This window comes from Parasteatoda tepidariorum, chromosome 4 (assembly GCF_982258835.1).
Source record: "Parasteatoda tepidariorum strain Cologne lab strain chromosome 4, Ptep-v5.0, whole genome shotgun sequence".
NCBI lineage: Eukaryota > Metazoa > Arthropoda > Arachnida > Araneae > Theridiidae > Parasteatoda > Parasteatoda tepidariorum.
The window spans coordinates 113,324,474-113,347,649 of record NC_141758.1 but is presented as its reverse complement, the minus strand read 5'-3'; the positions used below and the strand labels follow the sequence as shown (position 1 = coordinate 113,347,649).

Sequence of the window (23,176 nt, the reverse complement as noted above, 5' to 3'; positions counted from 1 at the left end):
GCGCGACTTCGCGTGCAGGTCGTCGGGCTACCGAAGCGGGGGTGCCATCCCCTCTGCAAAGGATCAAAATTGTGGTGGCATGTCTTCGGATGATCCTCAGGGATGTTTCCCAGACCGTCGCCAATAGCCCATTGTGCAGCTCTAGTGCGACGTAAATGAACAACAACAACGACAGGCGATACCGCTCGGCCAGGGAGATCCCTTAGCGTTTCTGCAAATTTGAAAGTAAAGAAGAAAAAAAGCAGTGGACGGAAGCGTTCTCACGTGAAGTAGTCGTTCTATAAAAGCGATTCATTTTGTGTTTCTTTTCTTTCTGTACAAAACACTGTATCTTCTAAGCATACGGGAAAGTGTGTTGTGTTTCTAGGTTTATAATCAAACTTTGGATGGGCGTTTTCGCTTCGTCGTAGTTTATTTCTCTTGTAAGTTTGTTTTCTTTTATACTCTTGGTTATTTAGTAGTAGTTGGTTATTTAGTAACTCAAAATTTGAATAAGCATTATGTTAGTATTGCAAAATTGCGAATGAAAAAAATACAGAATTACTTCCCCCATTTTTTTATAAATGGTGTTTGATTTTGATATATTGAGGTCATATTATTCTTTTTGTATAATTCATAGGATTTAAGTCATGGATTAGCCAAATGCTTTAATATAGTAAATTTGGTGGCAGGTTTAGCTTGCTTCTGTGTGAAGTGTCAATAACAATACATAAACTAATCTTGCAGGTTTTGAAAACTGTTATTAATTCTTTCCAAATATTTTGAGTAGCCAGCTTAGACTCTGTTGATAATGAACATTTGAAGTGCAAATATTCATATACAATTTGCATCAATTATCAAAAATTTACAAAGTATATATGTATAGATAATTTAGTTCAATGTTAATTTTAATATTATGTAAAAGCTTATTGAAATAATTAAATATTCTGAAGAAAATCGTTATAAGAAAGAAATTGTGAATTTTTGAATATTCGTTTTGATTGAAACATTGCAGTTTAACAATTCTCCTGTGTTTTATAGCTATCTAGAGATGCATCATGTATATTCTAAAATATTAAAAATATCTAATAAATGTTATATTTGATGCTTTATTTGAGAATTTGACATTTTCGGATTTCAAAACCTGTTTTCTTAATTGAATACTTTTGAATGAAAATTGAATACTTTTTTGGTTTAATTTTTTGTTTTAAAGATATTTTCATAATAAAATCCACTAAAATGAATACCAAATTTAAACCAACTAATAAAATAGTTGAAAATTACCTGGTATTTCCTTCAGAAATGGAAGAAACTGAAATAAATTCGAACATTTGTTCAGTAATAAACCAACCACGTTTATCAATTTATTAAATTGTTTATAATTATTCTGTAATTTGTGAATAAAAATTCAGTAATTAGTGAAAAAATGCAGCAGGTTGTTTTCTTGGGTCTACATCATAAAGTTAATTGACTAACAGTATGCAATAATAAAATTTATATTAAACGTATTTATTTTGAAATCTTTTCACCCTATTATCTGAAAGTTATTTAGAACATTTATACTTAAAAGTATTTAGTAATGAATTGAAGGTTAACATTGTGAATACAATATGATCTTCCGTAATTGTGACTATGATTAATATGTAATGTGACTATGATAAGACTAAGATGTATGATAAAGCTTGATGTAATGTGACTACAAGATATGATAGAAATGTTCTGACATTTCTTTGCATAAATATATAAATGAGTTCTACTGTGCTTTTTTACATAAAACATTGGAGGAAACTATATATTTTTAATTTTTCTTTTAAGAAACTCGTAAATTTTTCCAAGTCGGTGCTCTCTCATGTTCTCTTATTTCATAATGAGGTATTAAATACCTTGGAAATTTAATCACTTTATTAAACTAGATAGCTATTAAGAAGTCATATATAGATATTAAGAAAAATATCTGAGTGTTTAATACATCTTTCACAATAAACAGCTCTGCATCTTTCAAAATAAAAAATTCATTACGATCCTAAAAAAATTGACAGTTTCTAGAAAATTCAGCAACATTGTGATAAATTTTAAGTTCGAATAAATTTCTGTTTTTCGGACAGGAAAATATGTTAATTTAAGTCAATTAGCTTCGCATTCAACATCAACCATGCACCTCCTAGACCAGGGATGGGCAAATTACGGCCCGCGGGCAAACTGTGGCCAGCCAGAATGTTTTATTCAGCCCGCGGGTGCAATTTTAACTTGCCAATTCATTTTCTTGTCTACTTTGTTTAAAGTTATTTTTGTTATTTCTATTTTAACAAAGTACTGATGACCTTTTATTTTCTCTATTTTTGTTCTACGAAACATAAATTGATTAAAATAGTTAGCTCAGAAAGCTTCAATTGGTAAAACGTCGAAAGCAGATGTTCTTTATAGAGTAGATTGGCGCCCTCTGAAGCAGTTGTTTCTAAGTATGCCAAATTATGAATTTTACAAGTCATTTCCTAAAGCTAGTTTCCCAAATTTAATATTTCATGCCCAGAAAGTGAGTGCCATGTTTGCTTCATTTTATATATGTGAACAAGTGTTTTCAACTATGAACCTTAGTAAAAATCATTTCACAAGTAGACTAGCAGACAAAAATTTGACCTCGTGCCTTAAAATAAATAAATCTCACTTGGGACCTCAATATTAGGATCTTTTAAAAATGAAATCTCAATTTCATTCATCTCATTAAATATTTAAATTAAAACTTGTATATAGTTTTTTTAGATGTTTTTACTTGGCCCACCAAACTTTTCTCTCTCGATTTTTTGCCCTCGACCAAAAAAGTGTGCCCACACCTGTCCCAGACCAACAAAACAAGGTTGCACGCTGCTGTAAGATAAGATATGACGCATTAATAGGTAGGATTACCATATTTAAGGTTTTCAAAGCGTTTATTCTTGACCGCCCCAAGCGGTGCCTAAAGCGTGAGTCTTTCCTGGAGTGCAGCCGGCCCACAAAGCGGGTTTGCGGCTTTTCGTGGCAACTGCGTAAAACTGCATCCTCCACTGGAGGTCCGAACGACATAAACCCCTGTCACGGAAACCGCAAAGCAGACACCCAGAAGACGCGTGTGCGGTCCAGCGCACCTAGTGCCCAATCCTACAACCATACAGACCCACTAAGCCCGTCTGTCTAGGCTTGCTGTAAGGGGAAAAGGTTAATGCATGGAAAACAATTAAAGCGAGCGTTTAGAGATTTTGAATTTTGTTCCGTTTTTTAATTTTCTGTTCACTACTGAGGTCTGGTTTTTATACTATAGCCTTTTTTTTTCTCATGTTGCTAAAGTAATTCTGAGATTGAGGTTAATTTAAGAAAATTGATTTAGCATTTTACATAGAACTATTTGTTAAAACCATTTTTTTAAACTGGAATTTGAAAAGAATGTCTTATTGTAAAGAATTGGTATTAAACATGAACCGATAAATAAGTTTATAAATTATGTGATGAAAACTAGAAATAAGCTGGATGAATGACAAAATGAAGAACTAGTTAGTGAAAATAGTCCCCCCTCCCTCTTTGACAAACGTAAACTTTACTATTATCCACATTTATGTAAATAAAGCCCTTCAATTGGTATGTTTAGAAGGCACCTGAAGGTAGCCATACGAATAATTAGGTAAGATAATAGTTGACCATTTAAAAATGAACGAAGTAGTCCTACGGCCCTGCATCAAATGTTAAATTGGTTTTATTATTCTAAAAATATTATAAATATACGGCAGCTCCATACAGTGCGTTGGTTGTTATCAGTTTAGTTAACTTCAGTTATACAGGGTGTTTATAAAGTCGCGGACCCATTTTGTTGTTTAATAACTCATAAAATAATATAGATCGATTAAAATAAATAACATAAATGGTTTGATAGACTCGAAAAATTTCATGACCCTTGTCAATGAACTTCCACGTGTGCCCCCTTCGTCGCACGGAGAATATCAAGTCGATAGTCAATTTCACGTAGCGGCAAGCCTGGTCATTCAAGGAACTACGAACGATGAAACCCCAATGAGGTGGTGCACCATCTTGTTGCAAAAAAACACGTGGCTAAAGCTCTTCTAGTTCTGGAAATATGAAGCTTTCCAACATGTCTAAGTATACGACTGATGAGACCGTCTTTTCTGTAAAAAAGGCCCAATGACTCGGTCGTGCATTAGTCCACACCACACATTAACCTTTGGGGAATCCCTTTGTGTCTCACGGTATTCATGGGGGTTTTCAGATCCCCATATGCGCACATTATAGCGATTAACAATGCCAGAAACATGAAAGGATGCTTCGTCGGAGAACATTATGCGCTTCAGAAAATTAGCATCTTCTATCCTTCCTACTTTAACTGTTGCAAACGCCATCCTCCTAGGCCAGGGATGGCGAACCAATGGCACGCGTGCCATTTATGGCACCCCACACAATATTTCGGGCACGCCACCGATCATATTTGTTATTACACAAATGTTATTACATTATGAAGCATTTGTAACAATTAAAATTCACAAACACACAAAATAATAAACAATTATTAATAAAAAATTAACAATTAATGTTAAAAAAACAATTAATAACCATAAAAAATAAGCTAACAATAAATAACTAGCGAAAAAATTAACAGTCCTGCTTAAACTAACATTTTACCACCTAATATAAGTTATTTGTCATCTAATCTGCAACAGCAAAAGTCACACTGATGTTACTTTAAGTTGAATTACGCGTATAACTGCGACAATGCAAAATGTTTTTTTTGAAATGTGAATAAAGAGTTTTGAGTTGATAGTATTTAGTATTAATATTCTCCCAATAATCACGAAATCAAAATTATTTGACGGCACGTCTATGACCTCATCAAACAATTTTTTAGAAAAAATGGCACGTTGGTGTACAAAGGTTCGCCACCCCTCTCCTAGGACTGTCGTCAGTTTCCAAACTTTGAACAATTTGAACTTTGTACGCATGTAGTCTTAATTTTTTCTTAACCTTATGCACCGTCGAAATTGACACATTCAATTCTCTTGCCGCCGATCTCACAGATCTTCTAGGATTGTCTAAAAATGTCTGTCTGACACGCTTAGCGTCAAAATCACTTCTGCAGGGACGTCCGGAACTTTTCTTATCTGCGATACTTCCAGTTTCTAGAAAATTCATTTTCCATCGCAAGATGCTGCTTTTAGATGGAGAATCTTTTTAGTAAATTCTTCTGCAATTTCTTTGTGCTTGCACGATCTATTTCGTTTCTATGAACCATCATAAAATCTGTGCTTTCTCTTGAGGTGTATGCATTCTCCTTAATATCTGCTCGAATAAAACATCACATAGAAAAGTAGTACATAGAACAAACACATCAAAAGTAAACATAACATTACAATAGTTGCTAAAAACAAAAGAGAAAAATTCAATTAATAAGTAGGTGTTATTTAGAAAAGTACAGATATTTAGACTGGAAAATGAAATTTTCTGAAATTAACCACACGCGCAGACGATATTTACAAAAGTAAAAATATTCAAACCTGAAAATGAGTTATTCCATCAATAAATGCCATAACTTTGTTTATATCTTCATTATTTTATGAGTTATTCAGCATCAAAATGGGTCCGGGAATTTACAAACACCCTGTATTATACTCCAGAAAATGAGGATATTTAAATTTTTTAATTTTTGTTACTAGCACTTGTTAAGCATTTCACGAATAAAAATAAATTCAATAACGAAAAACTACAAATGTTTCGGTGAATTTTTCTTCGTAAATCGCTCGTTCTATTTTAAATTAAATATTTTGACATGATATGTAAAAATTATGCGTTCCCTAACTAAGTTATTTCGAATTTCGTAGGCAAATGAGTATCCTTCCTCCATTAATTTTGCCTGTAATTACGAGAATTCTTTTTATTTCAATTAGCTCAGATTTTAAACTATTTAGTTTAATAAATGCGCCTTCAAGAGCGTTACTTAAAGTCGTGGATTCAGATACTTTCGTTTCCTCTATCCATTTTGAGTTTGTCTGACATAATCAATAGAGATTAAAAAATAGTTAAAAAACAGGCAATTAACTACATTTTTTAATATACACTGTTAGCAAGCAAATATATTTTAAACATTTGAGAAATAAATCGTCAGCAGCTAAATTTATAAAGTGGCTAAGGCAGGGAGAAGTAAATTTAAACTCCAAATTTCACTGCCAAACAATGTAATTAAAAAATTTTAAACTATTTAGGATTGGTGACTGAAACTATTCCTTTTTGTCGATTTAAAAATTTCAGGTTGCTAATAAATTTCACTTAAGAACTTATTAACCTTTGTCAATTAGGCTCAAAGCTCCAGTTTAAATGTGAGCATTCTAAGGTACTCGTAATGTGGTAAGAATATAGATTTACCATAATTATATTTGTCGACAAAATTGTGCCATAATTGGTTCTGAAGTTACGAAACTCTCTTCGATTTACCTAAATGCATAGTGAGCCTTACGATTGTGCCATCCTTTGGCCATTACGGCCTTAGAACAGTGTTTTCCAAACTTATGAATTTTGTGTACCCTTTCTAAATTTTTCGCAACGCTGTGTACCACCGATAAAAAATGAATGTATTTTTTAAAAAATATGTTTATTTTTCTTTGGTACGAAGTTTTGTTAATAAGTTTATTTCAGAGTTTCTGTTATTTGCATCAGTGAGAACGTTGATATTGTTTTTGCTGTGATGAAAAAATCCCAAGAAACTTAAAACTCGCAACTGGCTGTTGACACCATTCATTATTAACTGTTAACTCATCAAAAAATAGCTAATACAAAGATACGTAATTGTAAATTTTCACGGCTAGATTTGTTTTTAAATAAAAAATTTTTGAGATTTTCGTTTGTTGCAAGATATTTGGCATGAGAAAGCGTACCCCCGCTAAACTGCTCCCGTACCCCTGGGAGTACGCGTACCACACTTTGGAAAACACTGCCTTAGAATAATGGTCACTTCTAAGGCTGTAAATTTGAGCCTTCCTTTATCTCTTTATCGAATGAATCCTGAACTTGCGTGCAATGCTTGCGTATAGAGCATTTTTATTTTAATTTCCCGTCCACAATTGAGGTTAGATTTTTACTTTAACATTTCATAAGGGCTTTTTTCCTAATGCTGCTAAAACAGTTTTGGGATATTTCTTTTATTTACTATTGAGATTAATTTAAAAGAATTAATTTAGAAGAATTACCTAAAATTTGATTAATAGAACAATTTTTGTGGTGGAGAGGTGAAATTTTAAATGCACCTACTGTAAAGAATTCGCTTTCAATACGAACTTTAGTGCTATATTGGGCACCCCTTTTTGACCACATGCTAACCTTTACTGATACATACATTTCTGTAAAACACTTTTTCTTGTATTTTCTGTAGGTATGAACAGGTCGCCATAGAAATAATAATTAAAATTATAGTTTCGCACAGGCATTTAAAGAATGAGCAAAATTGTCGGTTAAATTGGACTTAATATTCTAAAAATGTGATAAACATGCTCCATCCCGTACGTAGGTTGTTATCGGTTTAGTTATATTATACACTAAAAAATAAAAGAAGGTAAATTTTCAAAAATTACGTTACAAGCATTTGTTTTTTGCATTTTAGGAATAAATTAAGGAAAAACATTTAGTCTCAGTGAATGTTGTTTAAATTTTATTTTTTTGCTCGTGTAATTTTAAATGAAATTTTGCGAGATATAATATTGGGTTAATGCATAAGTTCTCGCATTTTTTTCTAAATTTTATAACTTTTTTTGGACATAAAAAAACAATTTAATCAATGTTTTCTTCGTTGCTGTTTACGACTTCTTCACAACGTTCAACGAGTTTTTGATGCCTCTTCCGTAGAAATCACACAAAAGCGTCTCGAAAAGTCGTCCAACCAAGCTCGTAATTAGACGTCATTATTGAACAAAACTCAGCGTAAAGCACTTGAGCAGCTCTGCGCTTGCTCTCTCTCTAGCTGCTTTGGCACCTTAATTAAACGCAAAAGGAAATTGCTGTCGGAAATGCTCGTTTTTGTCGACTTGACGCTCCAATTAAATGCTCTAAAAATTAACAAAATTAAGGTCAGCAAAAAGTGAAATACACTATTTTATAGAGCGAAAAATTCTCTTTTGAATAACACGAACAATCCTGCCAAAACATTTCATTTTCAACGCAAATTTTTTAAATTAAAAAAAACGCGATAATTTAGGCATCAACCCAATATATAAAAATCATGCGTTGCCTAACTAGAAGTTAATTACGATAACAACCACATTTTCTAGAAGTGGCTCAAAATTAATTTTAGCATTAAAATACATTCAATTCTTATAAATATTTAATACGAATTTTTTATTCACCTCTCCAAATTGATTTAAAAAAACTGTTTTATTAAATACGATAGTAAAACAAAGTTAGCATATTTTCTGTACGAATTTGTTTTACACAGTACAAAGTAATTTTCATATGACAAAGCATGAAGCCAACTTTCCTTAATTCAAAAGTAGATAGATAACATAAGCTTTTTTAAAACTTAATCTAGAGATAGTTGTTTTAAAGATTATTACTATACTTTGAAATCCGAATTAGCTTAGAGAACAGATTTCTGATTTTGTTTCAGCTTCATAACCTTAATTTTTATGCAAGACAAGATTTCTCTTAAAGAGAAGTTTTTGTTTAAAACTAATCTGCAATGTGTTAGGCTCATATAATTTAAGAATATAAATTTTAATCAAAATAAAGCTATTACTTTCTACTACAATACTTTTCGTAATTTGAATAGACTTCTAGGGTTACGTTGTTTCTCCCACAAGTTTTCGAAAGTAACAAAAAAAATGATACACTATGAACGTTCTGAGATAAGATTTCAAATGTTTGAAAGATTTTCCAAAAAATTGAAGAAATGAAAGTTTATTGAAAACAGGCTTGAAAAAAGGTTCCGAAATGGTTGGGCGAGCCCGAATGGGTAGCGGTAAACGGCCGTTCTGCTCCCTCTTCGAACTCGTCCATCCTTTTTGGGACTTGAATTTTCAAGTTGGTGTAGTACGGTGGAGTAAGGGCCAGAGTTTCTTCTAATGACAGGGTGGACCTGGACTGCTATTCTAGACCGCATGTTCGTGACCCCAAGTCTCTGAAGAACCCTAGCGCTTACAAATGATTAATATATGCTTTCGTGATGCTTAGAATTCTAAAGATAGCAGCATCGTTGCATTAGTGATACATTAAGAGCTGGTTGGTCAATAGTAAGGGCCTGGACTGTGACATTAGGTTGCAAGTGCGTGCCCTGAAAAACCCAAATAGCTTTAAATGTTTGCACAACTTGGACGTTCATAGTGCTTAGTGCCGTTCATTTCGATGACTACAATAATTTTAACGATATTAAATTTCAAAGAGTGCTGTAACTTGTTTAAAGTTAAGAAATAATTCAAAATTTGTTAATTCAAATTAGTATTTAGGACTTCATGATTCGGTTTTAAAATTTCAAAGTATCTAAGAATAAAATTTTTATGCAACAGATTTGAATGACAAAAAAGGAGTCGGGGCCATTTCTATATAATTCGTCTGAAGTACAGCGAGAAAACGAATATTTTTCTGAACTCAACGTTTCGTAGAAAAGTATTTTATCTCACAGGAGGCTGTGGCAAGAAAAGAAAATAATCAAATAACTCAGTATTTAAATTACATTTTGTAACTTAAGTGCTTTAAAGTCGGTTCGTTTAGTTATAGCAACATCTTAAGTATTAGATCCCTTTTTAAATAACCCATTTAATCTATTTCAATTCTAGCAATTAACATCCCAAGTTAATTGGTTTTATTTTCTCATTTTAATTTTTAATGTTGCTCTAACCCCCTTCTCGAACTGCAAGCCTAGAGATGGGCTTCAGTAAGTGTGTAGGATTGGGTTCTAGGTGTAAGGGACGGCAAGAATTGCTTCTGAGTGGCAGGTTTTGCTACCCGATTGGCCTAGACTTGTCAACTCTCCAGAATACTAGTGATTTTTTACCTTAACGACGCTCAAAGCCTTAAAACTGCTTCGTGGGTCAGCACGCCACTTACGGTCACATCCCAGTTTAACTAAAGCATGTTTATACGATTATATCTCTGAGAATCATTCTTTAATTAGTTTTATATGAGAAACATTTATTTGCATATTTTAATTTTAAAATTATTTACTTTTAATTTTATAATGGTTGAACATAATTGATTGCTTAATGTAAATAAGAATATGTAATGTAGAATAATTAAAGGAACATAACTAAAAAATCTAGATTTGTTGAACCTGTAGCTGGCAAATTTTTAAATTTACGGCAAGTTAATCATAGTTTCTATTAATCAGAAAATACCATGAAACAAATATTTCATACTGGTACTTGTTCAATAGTGTTATTGTCAAACTTTTTCTATTTTACGCATTGTGACTCTAGCAATCAGTTTACTACATTAATGATAGTTTCTATTAAGCAAATTAATGATGTTTTCTATTAAGCAGAAAGTACCACGGAAAAAATATTTCATACTGATACTTGTTCAATAGTCTTATTGTCAAACTATTTCTATTTTACGCATTGTGAATCTAGCAATTAATTTAGTACATTAATGATAGTTTCTATTAAACAAATTAATTATAGTTTCTATGAAGCAGAAAATACCACGAAACAAATATTTCATTCTGGTACTTGTTCAATATTGTTATTGTCAAACTTTTTCTATTTTACGTATTGTGAATCTAGCAATCAGCTTAGTACATTAGTGATATTTTCTATTAAGGAAATTAATGATAATTTCTATTAAGCAGAAAACACCATGCAACAAATATTTCATACTGGTACTTGTTCAATAGTGTTATTGTCAAACTTTTTCTATTTTACGCATTGTGACTCTAGCAATCAGTTTACTACATTAATGATAGTTTCTATTAAGCAAATTAATGATGTTTTCTATTAAGCAGAAAGTACCACGGAAAAAATATTTCATACTGGTACTTGTTCAATAGTCTTATTGTCAAACTATTTCTATTTTACGCATTGTGAATCTAGCAATTAATTTAGTACATTAATGATAGTTTCTATTAAACAAATTATAGTTTCTATGAAGCAGAAAATACCACGAAACAAATATTTCATTCTGGTACTTGTTCAATATTGTTATTGTCAAACTTTTTCTATTTTACGCATTGTGACTCTAGCAATCAGCTTAGTACATTAATGATAGTTTCTATTAAGCAAATTAATGATGTTTTCTATTAAGCAGAAAGTACCACGGAAAAAATATTTCATACTGGTACTTGTTCAATAGTCTTATTGTCAAACTTTTTCTATTTTACGCATTGTGAATCTAGCAATTAATTTAGGACATTAATAGCTTCTATTAAGCAAATTAATTATAGTTTCTATTAAGCAGAAAATACCACGAAACAAATATTTCATACTGGTACCTGTTCAATAGTCTTATTGTCAAACTTTTTCTATTTTACGCATTGTGAATCTAGCAATTAATTTAGTACATTAATTAATTTGCTTAATAGAAACTATCATTATAGTTTCTATTAAGCAGAAAATACCACGAAGCAAATATTTCATACTGGTACTTGTTCAATAGTGTTATTGTCAAACTTTTTCTATTTTACGCATTGTGACTCTAGCAATCAGTTTACTACATTAATGATAGTTTCAATTAAGCAAATTATTTATAGTTTCTATGAAGCAGAAAATACCACGAAACAAATATTTCATTCTGGTACTTGTTCAATAGTGTTATTGTCAAACTTTTTCTATTTTACGCATTGTGAATCTAGCATTCAATTTAGTACATTAATGATAGTTTCTATTAAGCAAATTAATGATGTTTTCTATTAAGCAGAAAGTACCACGGAAAAAATATTCATACTGGTACTTGTTCAATAGTGTTATTGTCAAACTTTTTCTATTTTACGCATTGTGAATCTAGCATTCAATTTAGTACATTAATGATAGTTTCTATTAAGCAAATTAATTATAGTTTCTATTAAGCAGAAATTACCACGGAAAAAATATTTCATACTGGTGTTTGTTCAATAGTGTTATTGTCAAACTTTTTCTATTTTACGCATTGTGAATCTAGCATTCAATTTAGTACATTAATGATAGTTTCTATTAAGCAAATTAATTATAGTTTCTATTAAGCAGAAATTACCACGGAAAAAATATTTCATACTGGTGTTTGTTCAATAGTGTTATTGTCAAACTTTTTCTATTTTACGCATTGTGAATCTAGCAGTCAGTTTACTACATTGATACGCTTGAGTTTGTGACAATTGAAACCTGCATTTAAAAACTCAGACTAGTTAGAGCATTGATAGCTCTAGGGCTCAGTGTCCAATGACAATGTAATTCTAAATAGTTTCTTGACCTATGCAAGGAGAATTTATCGCCCTATAATCACGAAAGCGATTTAATCTTCAGTGTACATTTGACTCTATTTCTACATGAGCTAGAGTGCTTAACTAAATCACAGTGCTTGTTGACAATACAGAAATTTCTAGGGTTTCAGGACTATCAAATTGTTGACAATTTTTTTCACCAAATTAAAATTATGTTTAATCGAAATTTAGAACACATTGCGAACACCTGGAGTGCTCAAATTTCAACTGTGTCTAATAAAAAGCTGACCTTTCCTGTCCTATTGTTCAAATCAAATAGTTCCTTCAATTTATTTCTATTTGTACTGATTAACCCTAACAAAGTACACATCAATCAGCACCCGTTCTTTCCTTTTATGCAATTACATCAGTTGAATATTATCGTAAATTAAAGTTATGTAGCTTAAATTATTTTTACAAATCAATATCTGTGTTCTATATCTGTGTTCTATATCTGTGTTACAATATCTGTGTTCTATGGTACAAAGAACAAATATGTAGAAATTTTCAAATAAAAATTACCCCAAGTCTTAAATTAGAATCTTATAAATGTCTGCATTAATTTTTTTAAATATCTTATTTCTGCAATAGAAAACCTCAATGGATTAGCATTAACTCCACTTTTTACACTATTTGAGAATTGTCATTAACAACTTTTATTTTGCATGGTTTGGATACCGCTAATAGTTTCCTTACATTAAAGTAGGACATAGCTTAAATTTCTTCCATGCTGCTGAAATTCTAAGAAAAAAATTCACTGTTTCAAAATGAGTGTTTTCAGTTACATAATAAGGATAATTATAATTTTCGAACAGCTGTAAATTTTATTCATTATATAACTTCCTGTTAAGCTTAATTCGAATTCATATCTGTACTATGTAGGCCTCATTTCTAAAATTGTCAATTTTTAAATTGTGTGTTTGCCTCCTATGCTCATATTTTAAGTTGATAAATTTATTGACTCTAATGTGCATCTTATCATACTCTCGTAAATTTTAGTGTTTACTTAACAGCTAAGTTGGTGTCAACTATTTTACATCAAAAGTAGAATATCGGAACATTCAAAGTGCTTCTTTTAGTAACTTTTAGTGTTGAGATTTTATGAGGCGTTAAATGGGTTATAACTATTCAGATTAGCTCCTCGAAACAATCAACGGGAACTCACTGTGAGGCGTTAAAGTGTTTTAGATGTCTAATAGATGTCCTCTTTCTCGCCAAGATGTTGTAGCTGTTCACTTCTAGTGTTTTGAAATTTCCATTAATGCAGCCAACCCACGTGAGTCTGGTTCATGTTTCAATCTGTTTAAAATGAGACTCTGGATATTCTCAAACTATATTTAATTTTTTTTGTAGCAGCACTTTTGTGTGCCCCCAAATTTTAGAAATGTTATAGTAAAAAATTATAATACTTTTTTTTTTATTGCAAGTGCAGTTCAAATTAAAGTAAATATACTTTTCCACGCTTTAAAGGCGTAAGCATCTTCGTCGGCGATAGTTCCGTCTCTGCCAATCTTAAAATATTCAAATAAGTAGGAAAGTTAATAAATATTAAAATTATAAATAAATAAAATCAAGATAAATATTAACTCAAAAGGAAATAAATGCTAACCATTGAAATAAACTATGCAATTAATAGTTATGAACAGGATAACCAACAAAAAAGCTAACAATTAATAATTAGAAAAAAAAACAAGTTAACATGGAATCACAAAAAATAATATAAAAAAACTAACAATAACTATTAAAAACAAGCTAATCTGTAAATAGCAAAAAAATATAACAGTTAACCTGTAATTAATCCTTTAATAAACGCACTGTTTGAGTAGTACATATTTCATTTCACATTCAAAATTATAATTATAGTATTCAAAATTATATTCAAAATTATAATTATAGTATTTAAGTAAGCAAATTATAAACTTTTTTTTCCTTGTGTGCCGTCAAATTTCGAAATAGTTGAAAGTGTACCGTAACAAAAGGTTGAGAATTTTACTGCTCTAAATGTTATGGGAGATAAATCAGATGTACGATTGTTACTTAATGTGCACAGAATCCAACTTATCTCTCGAATATGACTAGCTTACTTTGATTTTCACATAGCCCAGGTTTTTGAGTCACATGCGAGCACATGTCTAATGATAGTTTAATATAACACGATTTCTGTTTTTCAATCATTTGATAAAAAAAATTCTTGTGGTGGCTCAGGGGATGTAATTCAAATGAGGTGATCGATACGAATTATCCGTATCCGGCATGCACCAACCCCTGTGCTGACGTTAAATATTCTCAGTGGTAGACGGATCGTGGTTTAGAGCGTCTTTGCAGTCAAGCTAACCGCAGAAGGTTTTCGTGGTTTTCCGCTTGACTTAACGCAAATGCGGGTTAGTTCCATTTAAAAAGTCCTCCACGAAGGCAAATTTCACCCGTTGATTGATCCAGGAGTTCCCTTGTCTTCTGGATTGGGTACAAAATTACAAGGATACGGAGTTGAAAATTAGTTGTCGTAAACCCAAAATTAGGTTTACTGTTCAACGACGGTTAAGATGTAAAAAGTTATAAAATCCATTTAGAGAACGATTAGCAGAATGCGTTGCTTTATCTCAATATTTTACTTTCGCAAATTTTGATTGGTCAGTAAATAGTTGAAGTGCCCGACTACTTAAGTCTGTATCTTGTATCATGATGATAATTAAGTAGCAATTATCGGAGTAGCAAATACACAACTCACTTTTTAAGCATTAAGGATTTTTAACACTATAAACGTTTACAATTAAGACTTTCGTGTCTTGCGTTTTCGTCTGATATTTTCTAAAAACTCCTGACTTGGCGATGTCGTTGTAAAACATAGATGAACGTGTTATGAAACGGAAATATTCAATGGAGTGGTCTGAACAAGTGTGAAATCCGAATTGGGAGTGGTAGACGGCCGTTCTGCTCCCTCTTCGAGCTTCACACTTGTTCAGCCGTTTCGGAACTTTTCCGTTCTTTCGACTACGGTGCAGTAAGAACCAGGGTGTCAAAAGAACTGGGTGGTCCTGGACAGTGATGCTAGCCCACATGTCCGTGACCCTAAGTCACTGAAGAACTCTGGTGCTTACAGCTAAATATATTTGGCTTTAAAATTATCTAAATTATTGTCCCGCTCAAATTAGGTAGGTCTTAAGAGCTGAGGTAGGATAGAGTAAGGTCCTGGATTGTAACTGAAGGTTGCCAATCCGTGCCCTGAAAAACCACCCGGCCCATTACTAACGTTTAATCTTAGAGAAAAAGAACGTTTATAGGTGCTTGGAATTCATTAATTTCGACGTTCACACTATTTTCCGGTCGAAAGGGATATTTATTGTTCTTAGATGAGATTAGATAACGGATAGGATGTAACATTTTGAAAATATTAATTATGATTACATTCCAATTTTGAGCTCAACTTGAATCGGGCTCTTAAGATTAGCTTTTAAAGGCTTCAGATTTTTATGTACGGACCACACTTTCTTAATAACGAAATGTTCTTAATTTAATGTTAGAAAATATAAATATTGAAGATTAAAATTTTAAAAAAAAACTTCTATACCCTGTTCTTGTATAGGGTTCAAAATCTTGGGCTATATCAAAATTGTCTGAAAATGTACTAGCTTTTTTTTAAAAAAAAAAAAATAGTTGTGAGGATTCTGGACGTAATATTAAATGAAATCACGTATACAATGAGCTGTACATGCTGTACAGAGCTGAGTATTCACAACCACGATAAATTGCATACCATTTGCTGGACACATCTGCCGAATGGACAAATTCTTAATATCCGGAATCTTTGAACAAATTGTGTCCCGCACTCGACTGATCGTGAAGACGTGTTCACTTTGAACAACCTGCAAAAGGATCGAAGGTGCACGGTATCAGTCCTCGTTATGCTGTTCTACCGCAAAGTGCTCGACTTCACGTACAGGTAGTTGGTCTACCAAAAGCAGGGGAGCCATCCCCACTGCAGAGGATCAAAATTGCGATGACATGTCTTTTGATTATCATCAGGGATTTTCCCCAGTTCGTCGCCATTGTGCAGCTCTAGTGCTACGTAAATAAAGTACCTACCTTTAAAGGAACCCGAACAAGAGGCAGGCCCAGAGAATAAGGTGAGTTGATTGCATTAATGAGGATTTCAAACCACTTAGAAGAAGGAAGAGTAGAACTAAAATGAAATTCGTAAATACTCGATTCACAAAAAGCTGTCAAAGAATTTCACAATAGATTCACGTTGAAGCAAAACAAACTTTGATTAATTTTTACGGAAAAGTTCATTTCTGATTTGTTTCGGGAGACATTTTAGTTTGCCAAGGATTACCGTAAATTACATTTGCTAGAACTCACTATTTCACGTAGGTCTTCAAAAAAATTTTTTCCCTTTTCCATTGATCAAAAGAATGCATCCAATTTTTATTAGTAATTTTGTAAAAGTTGAATTTTTAATGTTAAACCATTATATGCCATCAAAATTTTTCAGTTCTGTTAGTGTTCTACTGAACTTAATTTCTTCGTTTCTCATTTTTGTTATTTTATAAAGCATGAAAACATAGTGTAATAATGTGTAGTTTATTTTAAAACTTGTCATATTTACATTTTTAGCATAATATTGGAAGACTTTTGCCTGTGATGAATATAAATTAATCCTAAATTTCTAGATTTATACTAAATATGTATCTAATTAGATTTTATGTAAAATTTCGACTTTTTACGAAAGGAAAAATAAATTTAAAAACTCCATTTTTCTCGCATTACAATAAAATATATGAATACTGTTTACATAGAAAGCATTTAGATCTGGTATAAAATTCAAACTTTTAAATCTAATTTAGTATTTTATTTTCAAAACTTGCTCACATATAGCTGAAGTTAATCAAATTTCTTTTTAGTATCACCTTAGAATATTATTTTAAACTTAATTTTTTACTTTTCGCATGTTAGTACAAAGATACGCATGTTGGCACAAGCAATACTTCATCAGGGGACTATTTTATTTTTAATTTAGCCATCTGACTAAAAAAAAGGCTTCAGCATGTTAGCATGGCAGTCTCCCCTGAGGAAGTACTGTTTTTGCTAACATGCGTATCTTTAAAATTTGTTTGGTTTTAAGCTAAATTCTCCCTTTTTTTATTAAAATTGTGCACTTTATTTCAAACTATTGGTTTAAATATCTGCAAATTCTGCGTGATCCGATTGGATGATCTCGATTAATATTTCCGGAATCTTGAATCTATGATTTTTGTTATGTGCTTAGGTGCTGTTTTTTTCTCTTGTATTTTTCAGAATTTTCTTACTACTTGATATGCTTCTGATGAAATTTCAGATAGCTAGAACTGCACGGGATCAATTTTTTGATAATGCCAAGAGCTTGCAGCGCTCCCTAGTGTAGAGAACACGATCCATATTATCTGCTTTAAATATACTCGTTTATTCTACCATATTGGTTTATATTGTTTAATTTGTCCTTTTGTTTTGTGCATGGGTACTGCTTTTGTGTCTTGTATTTTTCAGAATTGATTTGACAGTCTACTTGATATCCTGATGATGGACACTTATTGGGAAGCTAAAACTGTATAGGAATAAAGAATCAGACGAGTCTAGGAAAGGCTGCACTAATTAAAGATATGAATGACTTTTCACAAAAATCTTTTGTTTCCTTGCTGGTCTAGTAGGTGAGACTGTAACCTTTATTTTTATCTTATCCAAAGCCATTTCTATTTAAACTGGAAATTTGACTAAATCCTTGGCTTCATGTAAGATTGATATTCATTGTGCACAGAATTCTAAGCTTCTCTCGAATAGGACTAATCTATTTGGCTTTGACGTAGTCCAGGCTTCTGAGCCACACAATAACAAAAGTCTAATGATGATTTTATGAAACATTTCCGTTTTTCTTTTTTATTCACTTCGTTTACAGAAAAATTGTTAATCCTTTAAGGGAACGATTTCCAGCAACAATGCGTCGTTTTATTTCCAGTAATGTTTAATGCACGCACAATTTTTGAGGGGTCACACTGATAACAGTAAATAGTCGAAGAACCTTCTTAAATTGGTTTATTAAATAGTGCATAGCTTTAAAATTAATGTGAGCATGTTAAACTTTTTAAGCATCAAGGATTGTTAACACTATGAACGTTCACAATTAAAACTTTCGTGTCTTGCGTTTTTGTCTGATATTTACTAAAACCTCCTGACTTTTCGCAATTACGTTGCGATGTCGTTGTAAAACACAGATGAACGTGTTATGAAACGGAAAATTTCAGAGGACATGACTGAACAAGTGTGAAATCCGAATTGGGAGTGGTAAACGGCCGTTCTTCTCCCTCTTCGAGCTTCATACTTGTTCAGCCGTTTCGGAACTTTTCCGTTCTTTCGACTACGGTGCAGTAAGAACCAGGGTGTCAAAAGAACTGGGTGGTCCTGGACTGTGCTGCTAGCCCACATGTCCGTGACCCTAAGTCACTGAAGAATTCTGGTGCTTACAGCTAAATATATTTGGCTTTAAAATTATTTAAATTATTATCCCGCTCAAATTAAAATCTAAAGGGCTGAGGTAGGATAGAGTAAGGTCCTGGAATGTAACTAAAGCTTGCAAGTCCGTGCCCTGAAAAACCACCCAGCCCTTTACTAACGTTTAATCTTAGAACAAGAACGTTTATAGTGCTTGTAATTTATCAATTTAGACTTTCATAATATTTTTCTAGCTAAGGGGAAAAGCGTTTCTCTTGTGTTAGATTAGTTAAGTGATAGTTGCATTGTGAGAATGTTAACGATGTTATTTTAAATTTGAACTAAACTTTAATCGGTTTCTTAAGATTAGCTTCTAAAGTCTTGATATCTGTACGAATAAGAATTTTTTGACACAGAAATTATTAATTTAAAATATAGTTTTGAAGATTCTGGGAGCAATGTAAAGCAACCATTCATGAAAGCACATGTGTACAATGAACTTCGTAAGCTGTATAAATCTGTTATGAACAGCTGTATAAAGCTGTATAAGCTGTATAAATCTGTATCGAATTTGAACTGTATCGAAGAGAACAAATCCTCCTTAATGTTCAGAATATTAAAATAAATTGGAACCTGAACAAGAATTTTCAACAATTTTTTTCAACAAAGAATTTTTTTCCTGAACAGAATCAATTTTTTAACGGATGAAAACACCGATGTCAAGATAGGAAAATGCTGCAAAATATATAGTTAAATTTAAAACTTGTTCGATTTAAGGAGTATTCAAAGTGTTTACCATTATTTTTATAGATTGATTTATACTTCTGATCGTTTCATTTCTAAATTAAAACTGAACTGGATTTCTATCTTTGTTTGCTTTCTTTTGATTTTTGTTAAAATCAACATCTTTTAGAATTGATAAAAGAGTTAAAATATGGATAAAAAGCGCAAAATAAAAATTAATAATATGTAAGCCAATGAAGCATTTTCTCATATTCTGATAACATAAAAAGTACTTCTTATTATACATATTTAATATTGTATATATATACTAATATATAATATATACTAACTATACTATCACTTGTATTTAACTAAACTACTGTGATACTTTTATTACTTCAGATATTCTAATATTGTTCAATGATTTAATTTATCTCAAACAATATTAGTTTTGAATATAGTTTTTATCTGCCTTATTATTGGATTAAATTATGCTTAATTCAGCCTTTTTTGTGTGCATCGGTACTGCTTCTGTCTCTGGTATTTTTCAGAATCTTCTTCTTGATATGCTGCTGATGTGAACACGCTTTGGGGAGCTGAAATTGCAAAAGATGGAAAGTTTCGAAGAAAGCATCTGACTAATCTCTGAAAAGCGGAAGTTGTTTTCTGATGTGTTGCTGCCTACTTTCAATTAACTTGCTGGCCTAGTAGGTGAGATGAACTTTTATTTTTTCTATTGTTCCTCCAAGCCCTTTTTACTTATAATAAATTTAATTTAGCAGAGAATAAAGTTTGCGCCATTCTCCAGATTCAAGTGTTGCCGAGATTTAAAAGGAAATTGAAAGGGCCATTTTGTATTTGTCAAATGAGATGAGACTGATCTGTTCCTCGAAGATGATTTCATTCCCAAAGATGTGGCTCAAGTAAGAATCTCAGAACTTTCTGGTCTACGTAAAATATCCTGATTCGTGCGTTAAAAATCCCCATACCGTCGAGCTAACCGTGGAAGGTTTTCATGGTTCCCTCTCCATGTAACGCAAATGCGGGTTAGTTGCAGCGTAAGTCCTCCATGAAGGCTATTTCGATCCAGGAGTTCTCTCGTCTTCTGGTTTCAAGTGTGCGATCTTATGGAGCAGAACAGTCATAATCGAAACCCAGAAATGGGTCTGCCATCCAACCCTGGTTGAGCAATAAATTAAATTCAGTTGGATATCGCTTTTTGCACTAAGCAAACTTGTTGAAAGTTTTCGAGAACAGACTTCCGTGGTTCCTACTCTAAACCCTGCAGTGACAATTAACGTTTTTCGAATTAAGTGTTTACATAGTTGTCATACTGACAGTAACCTATTTTTATTGAAGGAAAGTAAAATTATTTTTTAAAGAAATGTAAACATAATCTTGTCAAATGTTTCCAAGTTTATGCATTTCCAGAGATTTTATTTTGTTTTATTCAATGTAATAGCTGTTTTTTACTGTTTAAAAAATTTGAATACATCATTTTCACTTAAATTTGTGAGAGCATGAAGGTTATGGTAAATTTATCGCAAGTATGCTTATTAAACTAAAAAATGAAAGAGATTGATTTTTTAAAAAAATACGAAATGAGAACAATTGATGCCGTTGTGATTTACCAAAGCTTTTACTGTTCCAGTTTTTTGTCTGTTCTTCCTAAAAAGTTTCAAGATTTGAATTTCATTTACTGTAATATACTTCCATTCAGAACTAAGCTTTTTAAATCCTTACTTTGTCATTTAAACTTTACAGTTTTTTAAAAATACTTTATTAGTAAACGAGTTGTGTATAAAACCAAAGGTTATAGCTATGTGAAATTTCTAAAAGTGTGGTGTTTTTTTCTTCATAGTTTGCTGTTTTACTTATTCTACTTTAAAGTGGTAGTAAATATTTGTATTGTATGATGATACTTTAGATATTGTGTTAATTTTTTCGATCGTGCATTGTAGATGTTGTTCCCTTTTGTTACTTATGTAAGACTTCTTTTACATAATGCATAGTTACATGCAATTCTGTGTCTTGTTCTACTCTTATTAGCCATAAATAAATAGCTTATTCCTGATATTTGGGTTTTGTCTTTTTCGTTGGTTGTCAATTTCTAGGATGAATTAAAAGTTGTATTAAAGTTACCCAGTAAGGGTATATAATTAGTTTTCAATAATATTATTGCTTTCAGATTAACCAGATTTCGGAGGTCTTCCATGTTAAGACTCTTACCCAAACACTAGCTTTTCATATTTTGTGAACGGCGCTAAAAGTATTTCTACCGTATCTGTTTCAATGCTGTACAGTGCGCCAAATAAACTAAATCACATTGAGTAACTTTTTGTTCCAGTGTCCGGATTTTCACAAACTGAGTAACAATCTTAATTTTTCAAAAGAATGACTTCTTTAGCTAGCAATAATTAATAACTAAGTATTTGTGACAAATTCTGTAGCTGAATAGTTAGCTCCAATTCTCTTATCTGAGGCTTCCCGTTTGAACCGCTACGTTTGGCACTTAGTAAAAATCTGATCATTAGAAAAAGATATTCAGGGCTTTATTTTGAGTATTGCTTACACTTTTCTTTCTTAGTTAAAAGTACCATTTGAGACAAAATTATAATTTTCATTGGCATCAAATACAGAGATCTAGTTAAAATTTAAGCAATATAGCTAGTCTGAAATTAGTCTAATTTTGATTGGAAATAAAGTTTTTCTTTTGCAGCATACAAGAAAATGGCAAATTTTATGGTCGCAAGGTAAAGAATACTAGTTGAAAATTAATTGCTACTCCCTAAGTTGCTAGAAATGCGATCGGCGATAAGTTCTATTTAGCGACGCTATTTTTTTTAGTGGAAAGGAATTAGAATTTCTTTTGCATAAAGCTTTAGTGAAATGATATTCGTTGAAGTCGCTAAATTAAATTGCAATAAGTGAAAGTTTAAGCACTTGGGCTGCGGCGATAATGTAGGACAGATACAATTAGATTCTTGAAATTGTTATTCGTTTTTTGGTGATGCTTAACTTGAGATTTTTTTTTCACTATTTTAATTTTTTCCATTAAAAATGTATAATACATTAACTTTGCTGTTTTAGAATTTATCTTTTCAAGCACAGACAAAATAAAGTGCCGAAATAAGGAGACAATTAGCAACAACCATACTTTGTAAATTCTATATTGCAGAAAAAGGAATTAAAATTAATACATTTAAAATAAACAGAAAGCTATTTACTCAAAATAATAAAGTACTAGAAAAGAATAATAATGAGAATAGATATGGGAATTGAAATATTTAATATATAGAAAAAAACGATGAAATAAACTTGAACTAGTAAATATTACTTAATGTAAATATTTACTTGAAAGAAAAATCATTCAACTCTTAATTTTTTTTAACTGAAGGTTACCCTGAATTTTTGAGCATTAGCACACTGTAACGATATTGAAAAAATATTTTTAAATAGACTGTATTTGAGAAAACAGATTTTTATGATGTAATATAGGGTAAACCAACCAGTGAAGGAACATTTCATATATGCTGATTGGAAATAAGAATTTGAAAGTTTTTCTGTAGATTGATTGGTAACGATAGCTTACTGCCAAACAATAGGAAG

At 31.7% G+C, this 23,176-nt stretch overlaps 1 long non-coding RNA gene across 1 annotated transcript; it reads left to right on the top strand.

The window, feature by feature from the left end:
* Positions 1 to 314: 314 nt before the first annotated feature.
* LOC122270189 (uncharacterized) lies at positions 315 to 21,636 on the top strand. The gene is made up of 3 exons (XR_015433293.1): positions 315 to 422; positions 17,906 to 20,278; positions 20,350 to 21,636. It is a non-coding gene; the product is annotated as an uncharacterized LOC122270189 (long non-coding RNA).
* Positions 21,637 to 23,176: the final 1,540 nt, after the last annotated feature.